Source organism: Podarcis erhardii, assembly GCF_964252035.2.
Source record: "Podarcis erhardii genome assembly, chromosome: 5".
NCBI classification, from domain to species: domain Eukaryota; kingdom Metazoa; phylum Chordata; class Lepidosauria; order Squamata; family Lacertidae; genus Podarcis; species Podarcis erhardii.
The window spans coordinates 98,907,711-98,925,318 of record NC_138509.1 but is presented as its reverse complement, the minus strand read 5'-3'; positions in this window follow the sequence as shown (position 1 = coordinate 98,925,318).

Here is a 17,608-nt window from a genome sequence, read left to right as displayed (position 1 = left end):
TGCCCCTGAAGGACCAGGTGCACAGCCTGGGAGTCATTCTGGACTCCCAGCTGTCCATGGAGGCACAGGTCAATTCTGTGTCCAGGGCAGCTGTCTACCAGCTCCATCTGGTATGCAGGATGAGACCCTACTTGCCCGCAGACTGTCTGGCCAAAGTGGTGCATGCTCTAGTTAGCTCTCCCTTGGACTACTGCAATGCGCTCTATGTGGGGCTACCTTTGAAGGTGACCCAGAAACTACAACTAGTCCAGAATGCGGCAGCTAGACTGGTGACTGGGAGCGGCGGCCGGGACCACATAACATCTGTCCTGAAAGACCTACATTGGCTCCCAGTACGTTTACGAGCACAATTCAAAGTCTTGGTGCTGACCTTCAAAGCCCAGCTGTCCATGGAGGTGCAGGTCAGTTCTGTGTCAAGGGCAGCTGTCTACCAGCTCCATCTGGTATGCAGGATGAGACCCTAGTAGGTAGTATCTGAATCAGCAGAAATTAAAAACGAGTCTGACCATTGCTCCGTTCAGCTCAGCATTGTCTACTCTGGCTGGCAGCTGAACTCCGAGATTTCAGAAAAGGGACATTCCTCGCCCTTACCTGGAGCTGCCATTAGGAAATGAACCCAGCACCTTCTGCGGGTTGAGCACCCTTCAGCTCCAACCTTGCTCGGATCAGGCCATCAGGTTGCAAGGCATTCCTGGTCCCTCAGCTGCTACCTCCTTCTGTCTGCCTCTGTCCCATCCTTTGGAGTCAATTAGCGCTTCTCCCGACGGCCAGATGGTGGGAACAGGGAAGGGCAAACGGGGTGAATGCTTCCAAGGTCACAGCAGGGTGAATCTCTCAATGTGTGCATGTGTGTGCATGCAGCTTCCTGGTCTCATCCACAGCTGCTGCAGCCAGACATGCCATGAGGATCACAGCAGGTCAACCAAGGGAAAAACAGGCTTGGCTGCTTTATTGGGAATCCCCAATAAACTGAACCTTTGATTGATTCTGCCGAAAATAGCAGAGAATCGTCCCCCCCCCACCTCACATCCGAATGATACTGGACTCCCCCCTCCATCTCTCTTTGTCTCTTTCACACACACACAAACACAAAAGCTCAAAATGGGCTGCATTCCAGTTCTCTCTGCAGCTTTCCGAAGAATTGGATCCACTTTTTTTTCCTTTTTTTGACCACTCTGCTACACAGAAATGTTCCGGAATGAGGATGCAAGGAATGCCAGTGTGTGTCGGCATTTCCGTGCACAGCTTGGCAGCCGTTCTGCAAATCGAGTTCACTTTGTGCGCCTTCCTTGTTGTTCTTATCCCTGTCCTGCTTCCAGTCCGGATGGTTTCAAGGAACTTGGAACATTTCAGGGTAAGGTAGGACTTGCCGATCAGAAGGTCAGTGGTTCGAATCCCTGCGACGGGGTGAGCTCCCATTGCTCGGTCCCTGCTCCTGCCAACCTAGCAGCTCAAAATCACATCAAAGTGCAAGTAGATAAATAGGTACCGTTCCTGCAGGAAGGTAAACGGTGTCTCCGTGTGCTGCTCTCCTTCGCCAAAAGCGGCTTAATCATGCTGACCACATGATTCCTGGTTGACCACAAACTTGACATGAGCCAACAGTGTGACGCGGCAGCTAAAAAAGCCAATGCAATTCTGGGCTGCATCAATAGGAGAATAGCATCTAGATCAAGGGAAGTAATAGTGCCACTGTATTCTGCTCTGGTCAGACCTCACCTGGAGTACTGTGTCCAGTTCTGGGCACCACAGTTCAAGAAGGACACGGACAAACTGGAAGGTGTCCAGAGGAGGGCAACCAAAATGGTCAAAGGCCTGGAAACGATGCCTTATGAGGAACGGCTAAGGGAGCTGGGCATGTTTAGCCTGGAGAAGAGGAGGTTAAGGGGTGATATGATAGCCATGTTCAAATATATAAAAGGATGTCACATAGAGGAGGGAGAAAGGTTGTTTTCTGCTGCTCCAGAGAAGCGGACACGGAGCAATGGTTCCAAACTACAAGAAAGAAGATTCCACCTAAACATTAGGAAGAACTTCCTGACAGTATGAGCTGTTCAACAGTGGAATTTGCTGCCAAGGAGTGTGGTGGAGTCTCCTTCTTTGGAGGTCTTTAAGCAGAGGCTTGACAACCATATGTCAGGAGTGCTCTGATGGTGTTTCCTGCTTGGCAGGGGGTTGGACTCGATGGCCCTTGTGGTCTCTTCCAACTCTAGGATTCTATGATTCTATGATGATCCAGAAGCTGTACACCGGCTCCCTTGGCCAATAAAGCGAGATGAGCGCCGCAACCCCACAGTCGGCCACGACTGGAACTAATGGTCAGGGGTCCCTTTACCTTTAAGCAGAGCTGCCTTCAGACAAAGCCTAGGGACCTCAGTGTCAGGCCTTGGACTTTGAAAAAAAAAATATTGGGGTGGGGGTGTACCAGAGCATGTACTGAAGGCAAAGTGCAGCCTTACTTATCCAAATTTTTATACTTCTAAATTATCCATACTTTCTTTTCTTTCTTTTTTAATTTATTAGATTTTCCATAATTATAACAAAAGCCACAAAGCAGAATGACACACAAAAAGGGGAGGGGGAATACATCAATGAACGTAAGAAGAAAAAAGGAACAATAAACAATAACAACAAACTTAATTCTTTACAAATTCAACCTTTTAAGCATCTTGGTTGAGTTCCTCTAGTCCCTCCCTTCTGAGTTTCCTTGTAATTAAAAGTAACAGCTTTCCAATATCATTATTTCCAATTATAGTCCATCTTATTCACTTTTCTTAATATTCTAAATCCCATTTATTTAATTATAACTTAGTTTAATCCTAGGCCTATTTGTTTCTTTCAAGTAGTTTCTAATTTTTTATATTACAATATTTATTCAAATAGTCCTTAAATTTCCTCCTAAATTATCCATACTTTCCGTTACTTTAAAAGTGTGGTTAAAATCCTGCCAGTGTTGTAACCTACTTACAGTGGTTTCGTAAATAAATTATAAACTTTTCCAATTCTTTCTTAAAGTTCTTGTCTTCTTGGTTTCTGAGCTCCCTGGTTAATTTTGCCATTTCGGCATAGTCCATCAACTTGGTTTGCCATTCTTCTCTGGTCTTAAAGTTCTAGCCACGAAACTGTCTCAACGCCCCACTTGCCCAACACACATATTGCAGTTCACGCTAACAAGCTGTTTTTGTTTTGTTTTTTGCAAATTTGGGAGTGAGCCAACCAATGGAATAATCACCCTGTTGTCATGAATGAATCACACCCCTTTAAACATGTTTGTGGCAGCAGGGTGCTTGTGTGTGTGTGTATTGGTTTGTGGTTGTTGCTTCTTTTGCTCTTATTTTTATTGTGCATTTTGTTTTGTTTTTCTTGCATCTTGTGAACCACCCAAAGATCTACAGATGCAGGTTGGTATACAAATTTAATCAATAAGTAAATGATAGGAAGTAAATGAAACCACAGAGCCTAGGACTTGCCGATCAGAAGGTTGGCGGTTCGAATCCCTGCGACGGGGTGAGCTCCCGTTGCTCGGTTCCTGCTCCTGCCAACCTAGCAGTTTGAAAGCACGTCAAAGTGCAAGTAGATAAATAGGTACCGCTCCGGTGGGAAGGTAAACGGCGTTTCTGTGTGCTGCTATGGTTCGACAGAAGCGGCTTAGTCATGCTGGCCACATGACCCGGAAGCTGTACGCCGGCTCCCTCAGCCAGTAAAGCGAGATGAGCGCCACAACCCCAGAGTCGGTCACGACTGGACCTAATGGTCAGGGGTCCCTTTACCTTTACCTTTACCTTTACAGATGTCCATCCAAACTCTGCTTAAAAAAGAGTCTGCAACTTCCCGAGGGAGACCGCTCCACTATCGAAGAGCTCTCACTGTCAGAAGGTTCTTCCTAATGTTTAGTCAGAATCTTGTAGCTTGAAACCATTGGTTCAGATCCTCTCTTACAGAGCTGGAGAAAACAAGCTTGCTCCATCTTCCCTGGAACAACTCTTAAGATTTTTGAAGACAGTTATCATATCTCCACTCAGCCTCCTCATATCCAAGCTAAACTTGCCCACCTCCCTCAACCGTTCCTGGAAAGCTTGATTTCGAGACCCTTTAGCTGGATGTTGTTGTTGTTGTTTAGTAGTTTAGTCATGTCCGCCTCTTCGTGACCCCCTGGACCAGAGCACGCCAGGCACTCCTGTCTTCCACTGCCTCCCGCAGTTCGGTCAAACTCATGCTGGTAGCTTCGAGAACACTGTCCCACCATCTCGTCCTCTGTCGTCCCCTTCTCCTTGTGCCCTCCATCTTTCCCAACATCAGGGTCTTTGCCAGGGAGTCTTCTCTTCTCATGAGGTGGCCAAAGTCTTGGAGCCTCAGCTTCACGATCTGTCCTTCCAGTGAGCACTCAGGGCTGATTTCCTTCAGAATGGAGAGGTTGGATCTTCTTGCAGTCCATGGGACTCTCAAGAGTCTCCTCCAGCACCAGAATTCAAAAGCATCCATTCTTCGGCGATCAGCCTTCTTGATGGTCCAGCTCTCACTTCCATACATCACGAAAAAATTCCTTCCAGTAGCACCTTAAAGACCAACTAAGTTAGTTCTAGGTATGAGCTTTCGTGTGCATGCACACTTCTTCAGATACACCACGAAAGCTCATACCTAGAACTACGGTAACTTAGTTGGTCTTTAAGGTGCTACTGGAAGGAATTTTTTCATTTTGTTTTGACTATGGCAGACCAACACGGCTACCTATCTATAACTGGTTCCATACATCACTACTGGGAAAACTATAGCTTTTACTATACGGACCTTTGTTGGCAAGGTGATGTCTCTACTTTTTAAGATGCTGTCTAGGTTTGTCATTGCTTTTCTCCCAAGAAGCAGGTGTCTTTTAATTTCGTGGCTGCTGTCACCATCTGCAGTGATCATGGAGCCCCATAAACTAGAGCTGAATCTTAGTATGATGGAAATGCTATGGGTCGATGGTTCTCGAATCCAGGATTTATAGAGGTGGCCTGTCCTTGATGGAGTCGCATGCAACCTGAAGGAACAGGTACATAGCTTGTGAGGTCTTCTCAATCTGATCTCAATTTTCTCACTGGAGGCACAGGGTCTTTTTAGCTGTGGCAGATTCACTGAGTGGTGCAACCTGGCCTCTATAAGCCATGTTCTAATGACCTCATGGCTGGACTGCTGCAATGCACTCTACATGGGGGCAACCCTTGAAGAACAGCCTGAAAAGTGCAGCTAGCAGAGATGGATTTAGAGGAGCATGACCGGTTTGCCCGTATTGAGTGCCAAGCCAAGAGGGGGTGCCGCAACACTGATGTATGATGTAGAATGGAAGGCAAGAGGCAGGGTGTGTGTGCCAATTTTTGCTGAAAACTCAAAGCTCTGCACTGTGTGGCTGTGAGCTACCAAGCCCAATTCAAGATGTTGGCGCTGAGGGTTGGTGTTCCAATTCAGGGCCTTCTTGGTAGTGGCACCCCAATTTTGGAGATCCTCCCTCAAAGAAGTGCTGCCTTCCACTCTCCACCCCATCACTGCTGGTGGTCAATAAAAGAGGTTTAAAGACTGTATCAAGGCACATTTTTAAAAAATGTAGTATAAACACCAACAATTAGGAAACACTTGCCTGTGAGAAACTTACTGTATGCTTGTGAAACGTGGATCATTTATAAACACCATCAACTCCTCGAAAGATTCCATCAACGGGGTCTCTGATAAATTTTACACATCACTTGGGAAGACAGGTTAACTAATATCAGTGTCCTGGAAGAAGCAAAGATCACCAGTGTTGAAGCAATGATTCTTCAACAGCCAACTTCGTTGGACTGGTCATGTTATTCGAATGCCTAATGATCGTCTTCCAAAGCAACTACTCTATTCCAAACTTAAAAATGGAAAGCGTAATGCTGGTGGTCAACAAAAGAGGTTTAAAGACTGTCTCAAGGCAAATCTTTAAAAATGTAGTATAAACACCAACAACTGGGAAACACTGGCCTGTGAGTACTCCAGTTGGAGAACAGCCTTTACCAAAGGTGTCACGGGCTTTGAAGACACTCGAACTCAGGACGCAAGGGAGAAACATGCTAAGAGGAAGGCACGCTTGGCAAATCCACACCGTGCTCAACTCCCACCCAGAAACCAATGTCCCCACTGTGGAAGGACGTGTGGGTCCAGCATTGGCCTCCACAGTCACTTACGGACTCATTGTTAAAACCGTGTTTATGGACGACAATCTTACTCGGCTACGAGTGATCGCCAAAGAAGAAGACCCCATCACTATTCAGATACAGTTCTGCTGTTCCGCTGCTTTGGTATATGTGTCATTGGCCAGGAGTCGGCTTCACCTGTTGAGCAGCAGCCTGAAGGAGCAGAAGGCGAAGTGACTCCACCTGCTGCTGATCAGCCTTCTTGCTCCTGATGAGAACCAGCTGGCTCCAGGTTTCTTAAGCAGGGTTTGAGGCCTCACTTAGTTGTTGGAAATGACATTCGTTATTCCTGGCCAGACCTTGCTGCTTCTTGTTTCTGGTGATCTTGGACCCTCGACTTTCTTGACCCCCGGATCATCTGATTACATGAACTGAGATACTCCTAACCTTGGGACTGGACTGCACCCTCCAGGCCAGTACCCCCCGAGACTCGGCTACTTGGCTGGCTTCTGCCTACACTGGCTGGCAGCATAGAGCGACGACAATATGGTGCCTGACAGCTGGATCAAGCCCATTTAGTCCAGCATCTCACCCAGATGCCCCAGTGGGAAGCCAGAGTGTAATTGCATTCCCCCCGCTTGTGTTTCATAACCCCTGGCAGATTTTTAGCAACCTGCAGCACTTCCATCAGCAAAACTAACCAGACATACTTTTGCCCTGAAATGATAGTACAGCTTTCAAGCCAATTTATTTTGCTTGAAGTTCTAATATGAATGTATTAATGGCCTTTGCTCACCGAAGACTACAGAACCCATGATGCAGGGTGAAATAAGCTAGCGGACTACACAAACCATGGTGCAGTATTGGTGAGATACATTTTTATTTTTATTTTTAGTGTTTGCATGTTTGGTCGTGTGCAACAGCATCCAGGGCATGTGAACTGAGACAAACAATGCTATTGACAGGATGCATGAAAATTTTAAAGTGAATGAATATATATATATATATATAAAATATGTGTCTGCAGACCAAGGGAATGGATTCCATGGCATAATTCCCTGTAGGAGTTTCATGCCTCTCTGCAATTGTGGTTCAGTGCAAATGCAATTGCTTGCAATGAGAAAGGAGAGGGATTCTTTGACTTGTTTTCAACAGAGCACCAAGCAAGCTGAGTGGGACAGAGTATTTTTGTGTTTTTTTGCTCCATTGCAGCTGGCAGCTCAGAGATGAGAAACCTCCCCTCTTCTGCGACCCCCCCTTCATTTTGGCAAATGCACCTGCCTGCTTTTTAACAAGAAGCAGGGTTCGTTCTTTCTTCCTTGCCCCCTCCCTAGATGTGTGAGGTCTGACCTTTACTCAGGAAAAAAACATTCTTAACCACAAACTAAATATAGATGCTTTAAGGCAGGAGGAGATAAAGATATAGGTCAAGTAACTGTGTGCTTCCCCCCCCCCTTTTATTGAAAGCATAAATGCAGCAAGAAAAGAAGCAAGGCTCTTGCATAAAGGAGAAAGCGATATGGATTATTTGCTCTTATTCTTGTTTCTTAAATTCATATACCTCCCCCTTCTTCTGAAGATGCCAGGGCAGTTCACAAAATACAGGATAAAAGCACAAATAGAAAACAAAACAAAACAATCTCCTTCCTTGGAGGTTTTTAATCAGAGGTTGGATGGCCATATGCCATGGAAGCTTTAGCTGAAATTCCTGTCTTGCATGGGGTTGGACTAGATGACCCCTGGGGGTCCCTTCCAACTCTTCCGTTCTAAGATTCTATGATTCTAATCCCTGCTCCCACAAACACATTTAAAAAGCTGTAGAATATTGAATCATAGAATCCTAGAGTTGGAAGAGACCACAAGGGCCATTGAGTCCAACCCCCTGCCAAGCAGGAAACACCATCAGAGCACTCCTGACATATGGTTGTCAAGCCTCTGCTTAAAGACCTCCAAAGAAGGAGACTCCACCACACTCCTTGGCAGCAAACTCCACTGTCGAACAGCTCTTACTGTCAGGAAGTTCTTCCTAATGTATAGGTGGAATCTTCTTTCTTGTAGTTTGGAACCATTGCTCCATGTCCGCTTCTCTGGAGCAGCAGAAAACAACCTTTCTCCCTCCTCTATGTGACATCCTTTTATATATTTGAACATAGCTATCATATCACCCCTTAACCTCCTCTTCTCCAGGCTAAACATGCCCAGCTCCCTTAGCCGTTCCTCATAAGGCATCGTTTCCAGGCCTTTGACCATTTTGGTTGCCCTCCTCTGGACCCGTTCCAGTTTGTCAGTGTCCTTCTTGAACTGTGGTGCCCAGAACTGGACACAGTACTCCAGGTGAGGTCTGACCAGAGCAGAATACAGTGGCACTATTACTTCCCTTGATCTAGATGCAATACTCCTATTGATGCAGCCCAGAATTAATCAACCAAAGGCCAGGTTGAAGAGGAACATTTTTGACTGGCATCTAAAAATATATAATGAAGGTGCCAGACCTTCCCCATATATAACAGATGGGGAGCCACTGCAGAGAAGGCCCTGTTCTCATGTTGCCACCCTCTGGATGTCTTGTGGAAGAGGCACGCGAAGGAGGGCCTCATATGCTGAACGCAGAGTCTGGGGCGGTTTATTTGGCGAGAGGCGGTCCTTGAAGTATTGCGGTCCTGAGCCATTTAAGGCTTTATAGGTCAACATCAGCACTTTGAATTTGATTCCTGTCTTTGATTCCTGACTTTATTTTAAAATGTTCCCCTGAACACACCGAGCTCTGCCGTTGGGCAAAGTGAGGCAGTTGCCTGAGGTGGCTGGGGCAGATGGGGAGGCAGTGGCGGCAGCTTCTGGAGCAAGGAGAACAAGGACATTGGTTCGAGTCCTACCCTCCAGAGCAGCAGGAAGAAAAGCTTGCTCCATCTTCCATGTGACAGCCCTTTGTAGATATTGGAAGGTGGTTATTGATAGCCTCATCTTCCATGGAGCTGTCTTGAGCCCTTTTAAAGCCACCTGAGTCAGTGGCCGTGACTATTTCTTGTAGCAGGGAGTTCCACAGTATCATTGCTAATTTTCAGCTACCCACATGCCCCTTCCGGCAGCTAAAAACAGCAACTCCTTCCCATTATGTATGTCATACCAACACACAAATGGAATGAAAGAGGGGCAAGAGTTTCTGCTAACAGACTAAAAAAAAAAATTCAGAACGAGGAAAAAAAAAGTGAAAACAAAGCAGAGTTGATCTGACCCAGCTTTTGGTGTAAACTGGAAACTCTCCGGCTTAAGGAGGCTGCTGAGTCTTGCAGCTATAGCAGAACTTCTCTGAGCTGGTTTTCACCTCCTACTTACCAAAACTAGTCTTGGTTTCTCTATCCTCTTTTCCTCTCTGTATCGAAATTTTCAGTAGATTCTTTTTGCCATTTTAAGAACTTTTGTCATTCTGCAACTGCAACGCTGGCTGGGCCAGTTTAGGTTGTGGCTTCATAAGCCTCTTTTCAGATATGCCAAATGCACTTTCTCAAACCGCGAGTTGTGAGCTGAGACCTGAGGAGACCGACTGTCCCCCAGCAAATTATCCTTTTCCAGCCCCACCAGACTGAGGCAGCTGCTGACATCTTCCCTGCCCGCTTCATCCGAATGCAATTTTGGAAGAGATGATAGCTAAATGTCCACACATCTATTAAATGCTGCCCATATAACAATCTGATTACAACTGGGGTGGGAGGGAATAAGGATTCTAACATCAGATATTTTTTCTTTAATAGAATTTATGAACTGCCTGTTTGCAAAAAAACAACAACCCAACTCTTAAGTTTACATTAAAGTTTTCTTTACTTCTGATTATCTGTTCCTAGCTGTTGTTTGTTTGTTTATTACATTTGTCAGTTGCTTTCTCTTGCCCAGGGCAACCCAAAGCCACTTACAACCAAACAAATAGACAATAAACTCGACACAGATACATTAAAACCAATAGGAAGAAAAATACATTATAGTCATTGGCTACTAGCTCTTGTGCTCGGATCCTGCTTAAGACTTTCCCACAGACATTTGGTTGGTCACTGTGAGAAAAGGATGCTAGACTAGATTAGCCAGTGGCCTCATCCAGCAACCTCTTCTTATATTGCAGGGGCTGTTGCTTTCATACATGTATACATGTTATACAATTCCTCCAAACCCAAGACTGTAAATTCCTATCCAGAATTGTCCCATGAGCTCTGCTGGCCAGAATGCACACAAAAGTGTCCAACTTAGGTAATTTGTTTTAGAACGTGGGTGCATTTAGCCAAACAGAGAAAAATTTTCAAACCCTACCATTTTCTCCAAACTGAATTTAGGGGGATTTTTTTGTTGTTGTTTAGTAACTTCATCACAGTTACCTAATGAACACGATATGCAATTTTCAATTTCTGTTTTACTCAGAGCAAACCCATTGAAATTGATGGACCTAACTTGGTCATCTTCATTCATTTTGGTGGGTCCATGCTAAAAATTGGTGCGATACCACCCTTAGTCTGAATGTCCAGATTGGGCCTCAGATTTTGCTAATTGCATTGGATTTAAGTAGCCATTTAGTGGTGAAAAGACACAGAAAGAGCAACAGTGTAAGCAGACACCTAAAGAGGGACAATTCATTGCTGTAATGAGCGAGAGGCAGGATTTATTGAGGTCAAATTAAATCGTCTCCGAAGTGCTAATGAGTTTCGGTTTGGTGGCTTCACACTGAATCTTCCTTTGAAACTTTATTGGTCAGAATTATGGCACCTTTAAGGTCTGCTAAAAAGAACAGGCAAACAGGCCCCTTTTCTGCAGCGTATTTGCAACCCCGCACACTCACACACTGTTGCTGAGTCAGGAGAGAGCATGGATGGATTTTGCAAGACAGAGGTGATGCAGCACAATAGACTCTGGTGGGTCACTGGTGGACTTGGCTGGGTGATGGGCAGAGCCAGGTCAGAACTAGAATTTATTGATGTTCAGACCTTCAACTGGTTGTCTGAGAAAAGATTTGTTGGTAGAACTGGTACAATATCAATGCCTGGTTGTCAGCCCTAACCATGCGAGATCCTGTGTCCACCACGTTGAGCTCCTCCTTCTGCCTCTCCTATTTCAGACTTCCACTCAGTGTACGGACGATGCTCTGATTTCTTCTCTTCATCAGAGATGGGGAGAATGTATGCATGGTGGTGATGATGATCAAATCAGTGACTAAAGAGTTATCTGCACTGTACATGTAAAGCATATGTTTGCATCTCTTGGCTTTCCATGAAAGAATCCTTGAGATTGTAGCTTCTCCTTCCCAGAGCTATGATTCCAAGCACCCATAAGAAACTGCAGCCCCCATGATTCTTTGGGGGAAGCCATGCTGTAGGTGTGATCTAAGTTAGATCCATTAATTTCAGTGGGTTTATTCTGAGTAAAACTTGCTTGACTACTACCCGCTATAGTCTCATAATTTTGCAGCAGAGTTCTAGGGGTTTCAAAATCACAAGTTATCTATTAATACTAGGAAGAGCTGAGAAACCTTCCCCAATGTGGAGCCACCCAGTTGTCAGCCATTCTTGGTCAAGAAGGATGAGAGTTGGACCCTCCACATCTGGAGGGTGCTGTGTTGGAGACTCCTGAGCCCCAATCCCCTTTTCTCATAGGTTATCTTGAAGGCTGCACTCCTCTTACCAACTGGGAACAGTCAGGCTGTTTGTGGGCACACATGCCAATTCCCCCAGAGAGCAATACTTAGAATCATAGAATCATAGAGTTGGAAGAGACCACAAGGGCCATCGAGTCCAACCCCCTGCCAAGCAGGAAACACCATCAGAGCACTCCTGACATATGGTTGTCAAGCCTCTGCTTAAAGACCTCCAAAGAAGGAGACTCCACCACACTCCTCGGCAGCAAATTCCACTGTCAAACAACTCTCACTGTCAGGAAGTTCTTCCTAATGTTTAGGTGGAATCTTTTTTCTTGTAACCTTTGCTCCGTGTCCGCTTCTCTGGAGCAGCAGAAAACAACCTTTCTCCCTCCTCTATGTGACATCCTTTTATATATTTGAACATGGCTATCATATCACCCCTTAACCTCCTCTTCTCCAGGCTAAACATGCCCAGCTCCCTTAGCCGTTCCTCATAAGGCATCGTTTCCAGGCCTTTGACCATTTTGGTTGCCCTCCTCTGGACCCGTTCCAGTTTGTCAGTGTCCTTCTTGAACTGTGGTGCCCAGAACTGGACACAGTACTCCAGGTGAGGTCTGACCAGAGCAGAATACAGTGGCACTATTACTTCCCTTGATCTAGATGCTATACTCCTATTCTTGCCAGTCACTAGCCAGCCCACCCCTTTAGGAGAAAGCAAGGGGGGAAAGGAGATTTAAAAGCAATATATATCGATCATATATTGTGAGAACATGACTAAATGCCAGATTTGGCAGAGAGAGACAGACAGACAGACACACAGAGAAAGAGAACGAATTTCACAGAACAATAAATATTGCCAGGATGTGCAATTTCACTTGGGTTTCCCGTTTGCTGAGCCCTGAGGCTTGTTTTGAATGCATCTCGCTATTTCGATCTCCAGCCAGGCTGCTGAGAGAATCGGGGTTTGAATCAGATGCTTTACATAAACCTCAGGTTTCACTAAATGTCAGTCCATGTGCGTTCTCTGCTTCAGCAGGAAGGGTATTAAAAGATTCAGCTCTCGCTTATATCTGGAAATAGACCAGAGTTGACCACCGAGAGGGGAATAGGTCCTTTGCACCAACCTAGCGAGAGACGGATTGCAAAGCAGAGCCGCTCCTAATGGTTGCCCTCTGGCCAAAGCTGTATCTTGACTTGGTGAGATGGAATGATGGCTTCCTAGGGCAGGAGGTCTTGTCTGGGATATCTTAAGCCAAACCAGGGCTCACTCAGACTGTGTGAACAACATGTGGGTTCCCAAAGAGGTGTTTGAGGCCACTTTTCCCCCTCTCGGGTTCTTCTGTTCCAAGCTAAACCAAGGTTTGGCTTAGAGTGTGATCCAAACTGGGACTCGTGGTTGAGGTCTTTCCTCCCTAACAATGAGTTGTAAGAGCATGAGAAGAGGCTGCTGGATCAGGCCAACGGCTCATCTAGCTCAGCGTCCGGAGTCCAAGTTCCCAGCTTGATAACACAGTAAGCGTAGATAATTAAAAGGAGGATTTATTGCAAAAACAAACAGATAACTCTGGATGACTCGTACAAAGCCTCCGGCATTATTACTCAAGATGACCCTTCTGAAGACTCCTTCCGGGATCGACAGAAGATATTGAACTTACGACTCTTACGTCTCTTGTTTTGCTTCCTGTCTAACAACCTCCCATTCACCGACTCTTAGGACTTAGTGGATCAGCTCCATCTTCTTACTTGTCTGAGAGGCTGCCTCTGAGACTCTTGCTGCCTTGGCGACCTTTGGCTGTGTTCTAGCCTGCACTCCATTACTGCCTTATCAGCTTGCTTGTCAAGGTAAGGAAGAGCTGAAGTCTGCAGCTGCCGGTTCTCCCCTGCCTGTCTCACATCTGAGTCTGGAGGAGCGGGGAATCAAACCCAGTTCACCAGATTACGAGTCCACCACTCTTAACCACTACACCACACTGGCTCTCTAGTAGTGGTTAAGAGTGGTGGACTCATAATCTGGTGAACTGGGTTCACTTCCCTGCTCCTCCACATGCAGCTGCTGGGTGACCTTGGGCCAGTCACACTTCTCTGAAGTCTCTCAGCCCCACTCACCTCACAGAGTGTTTGTTGTGGGAGAGGAAGGGAAAGGAGGTTGTGAGTGCTTTGAGACTCCTTAAGGGGAGTGAAAGGTGGGATATCAAGTCCAAACTCCTCCTCCTCCATGAATTTGTCCAATCCTCTTCCAGCACCATATAGGCTGGTGCCAAGGACGCGGTTGGCACTGTGGGTTAAACCACAGAGCCTAGGACTTGCCGATCAGAAGGTCAGCGGTTTGAATCCCCGTGACGGGGTGAGCTCCCGTTGCTCAGTCCCAGCTCCTGCCCACCTAGCAGTTTGAAAGCACACCAGTGCAAGTAGATCAATAGGTACCACTCCAGCAGGAAGGTAAACGGCATTTCCGTGCGCTGCTCTGGTTCACCAGAAGCGGCTTAGTCATGCTGGCCACACGCTGTACTCCGGCTCCCTCGGCCAGTAAAGCGAGATGAGCACCGCAACCCCAGAGTCAGTCACGACTGGACCTAATGGTCAGGGGACCCTTTACCTTTAAGTGGAGTGAAAGGTGGGAAATCAAGTCCAAACTCCTCCTGCTGCTGCTTCTCCATGAATTTGTCCAATCCTCTTCTAGCGCCATCCAGGCTGGTGCCACCTGCTGGAGAACGTTCCATAGTTTAACGATGCACCGCATGAATTATTTTAATCCATTCCAAAAAGGTTTTATTGCTCTTTTGCTTCGAGCTGTTCAGTGTGTCCTTAGCCATCACCACAAAAAGACTGGCTGAATCACCTGTAATTCTGTACACAGGGCATGCCTTGGCAATATGCTGCCCTATGTGAGGCCCAACATTCGATGCCCTCCCCCCAGCCCTCATGGCACTGACTTAAGCTGGGCTCCCGGAGGGGGAGCGAGGAGGTGCGAGGCTCTGGCAGGGTCCTGGAGCCCTCCTCCCTCCTTGGCAGTGCTTGCCCAGATTTGCAAAAGAGGCAGGAGGACTCCAGGAGCCTGCCAGAGCCCTCACACCTCCTTCCTGAAGTTGGGCATGTGCTTACCAGGCTTTGAGAAGGCGCCCTTCTCGGCTGAATGCCTGGCGTGACTGCGCCTCCTGCGCTGCCCTAAATTCACCCCTGTTGTACATCAGGGGTTAGCATAGTTGGGTCCCTAGACTAGCTGCAGGGAGGAGATGGGCAGGAAGGCTCATGGAGGATTTTTTTTACCTGAGGGCTGAAGATGACACTGATTCAGTACATCTACAGACCTTTCTTCAATTCTTCGAAGAAAGGTCTGTAGGAGAATTGATGCTTTTGAATTCTGGTGCTGGAGGACGACAGAGGACGAGATGGTGGGACAGTGTTCTCGAAGCTACCAGCATGAGTCTGACCAAACTGTGGGAGGCAGTGGAAGACAGGAGTGCCTGGCGTGCTCTGGTCCAGGGGGTCACGAAGAGGTGGACACGACTAAACAAAAAAACAACAACAACAGACCTTTCTGTTCACTTCTAAATCTCTCTCTCTCTCTCTCTCTCCTTTTCCTCTCTCCTGCTTTCTTCTGCTTTTCCATGGAATGTTTTTTAAACAGTGACTGGGTTGAGTTTCCACCTCTCAACGGCCCTTTAACTGCGCTTCCTGCCACAACGCTATGATTCTATGTCCCCTTCACCTCCAAGGATTTTATATTGGAAAGGATCCTTTCCGTGCAGAAGAAGAAAACAGAAAAGGAATATAAAAGGGTGTGATAAAGGAAATTTCACACTCGGTTTGCTGAGCAAACATCCCGAGCAGCCGTGTTGCTGAGCAGGTGCCTATAAAGTCCCTATTAACCCAGGAAAATGTCAGGCGAGCATGTGACTCTCATGGTAGAGGATGCTTTGGGGAGACTTATTTATCTGCGGGAGGCACAGCTGTGGCTGCACGCCAAAGAGCAAGATCTCTCCGTGAAAATGAATTAGAGGTTTCAGTTCCGGAGCTGGTGGGCCCGGTCACCTGGGCTTTGTAATGCGAGCGGCTGCTTTGCCTTCAGGAAGTCGCGCCGCTGAAACTGAGCGTGGAAAGTGACTCACCAAGCAGCATCTCTCTGTCTTTGTGAAATTAGACTTCTCTCGGCCTCCAGACTTGCAGGGTGAAGGCAGGCAGAAAGGCCGAAAGCCTCAGCTATGAGTGCAGCTGCCAAAACCTCAGTACCTGGAGAGCAAAAGAGTGATGCCCTCTGATCTCCGACTGCCTGCCCTTTCTCACAATTAGGAAGATGTGTCATTCAGAGGACAGCTGAAAAAGGAGGTCTCGGTGGGAATGGGCAAATCGGCGGTCAGTTTTGGTTTCTTGTCTTTCCTCCCTGAAGCGCAGCTGGCCTCCTTTTTTACATCAGTCGGCGATTTATTTTGGCCAAGTCTGCACTCACAAAAATTGTACTCATTTTTGTACACAGTTCTCCTCATTCTTGGAAACCGTTTCCCCAAATCTTACACATTTTTTAGGTATTATTTTAACTTCCATTTGTGAACACTTTCCCTAAAACGCATCTTTCTTTTTTTGTACACATCTTTTGCCTGGAGAAGTACATCCAGAAATTTGGAGAACTGTGAATTCTGAAGGACAGTTGTGTTTCGGGTTTTGCAGTGGTTCAGGAACAGTGAACTTGGTTTATCCTGATCAAAATGCAAGTCAAGAACAGTTCTCCTCCATCTCTAATTCAGAGTTGTCCTTAAGGTAGGAAGTGGAGTCTTTGGGCAAAATCTCCCCCCCCCCAGCTGAAAAGTGTTTTCATAATGCAAGATTCCCAGCCATCCAATGAAGCTGAACATTGGAAGAAGCAGCTGCTTCTTCACACAGCATGGAGTTAAACTATGGAACTCTCTGCCACAAGAGTTAGTGATGACCACCAAACATGGATGGCTTTAAAAGAGGTTTGGACAGATTCATAGAATCATAGAATCATAGGGTTGGAAGAGACCCCAAGGGCCATCGAGTCCAACCCCCTGCCAAGCAGGAAACACCATCAGAGCACTCCTGACATATGGTTGTCAAGCCTCTGCTTAAAGACCTCCAAAGAAGGAGACTCCACCACACTCCTGGGCAGCAAATTCCACTGTCAAACAGCTCTTACTGTCAGGAAGTTCTTCCTAATGTTTAGGTGGAATCTTCTTTCTTGTAGTTTGGAACCATTGCTCCGTGTCCGCTTCTCTGGAGCAGCAGAAAACAACCTTTCTCCCTCCTCTATGTGACATCCTTTTATATATTTGAACATGGCTATCATATCACCCCTTAACCTCCTCTTCTCCAGGCTAAACATGCCCAGCTCCCTTAGCCGTTCCTCATAAGGCATCGTTTCCAGGCCTTTGACCATTTTGGTTGCCCTCCTCTGGACACGTTCCAGTTTGTCCGTGTCCTTCTTGAACTGTGGTGCCCAGAACTGGACACAGTACTCCAGGTGAGGTCTGACCAGAGCAGAATACAGTGGCACTATGACTTCCCTTGATCTAGATGCTATACTCCTATTGATGCAGCCCAGAATTGCATTGGCTTTTTTAGCTGCCGCGTCACACTGTTGGCTCATGTCAAGTTTGTGGTCAACCAAGACTCCTAGATCCTTTTCACATGTACTGCTCTCAAGCCAGGTGTCACCCATCTTGTATTTGTGCCTCACTCTTTTTTTGCCCAAGTGCAATACTTTACATTTCTCCCTGTTAAAATTCATCTTGTTTGTTTTGGCCCAGTTCTCTAATCTGTCAAGGTCACGACGGAGGAGAGGGGCTATTGATGGCAACAATGATTATGTTCTGCCTCCACAGTCATAATTAGCATCTGGTTGGGC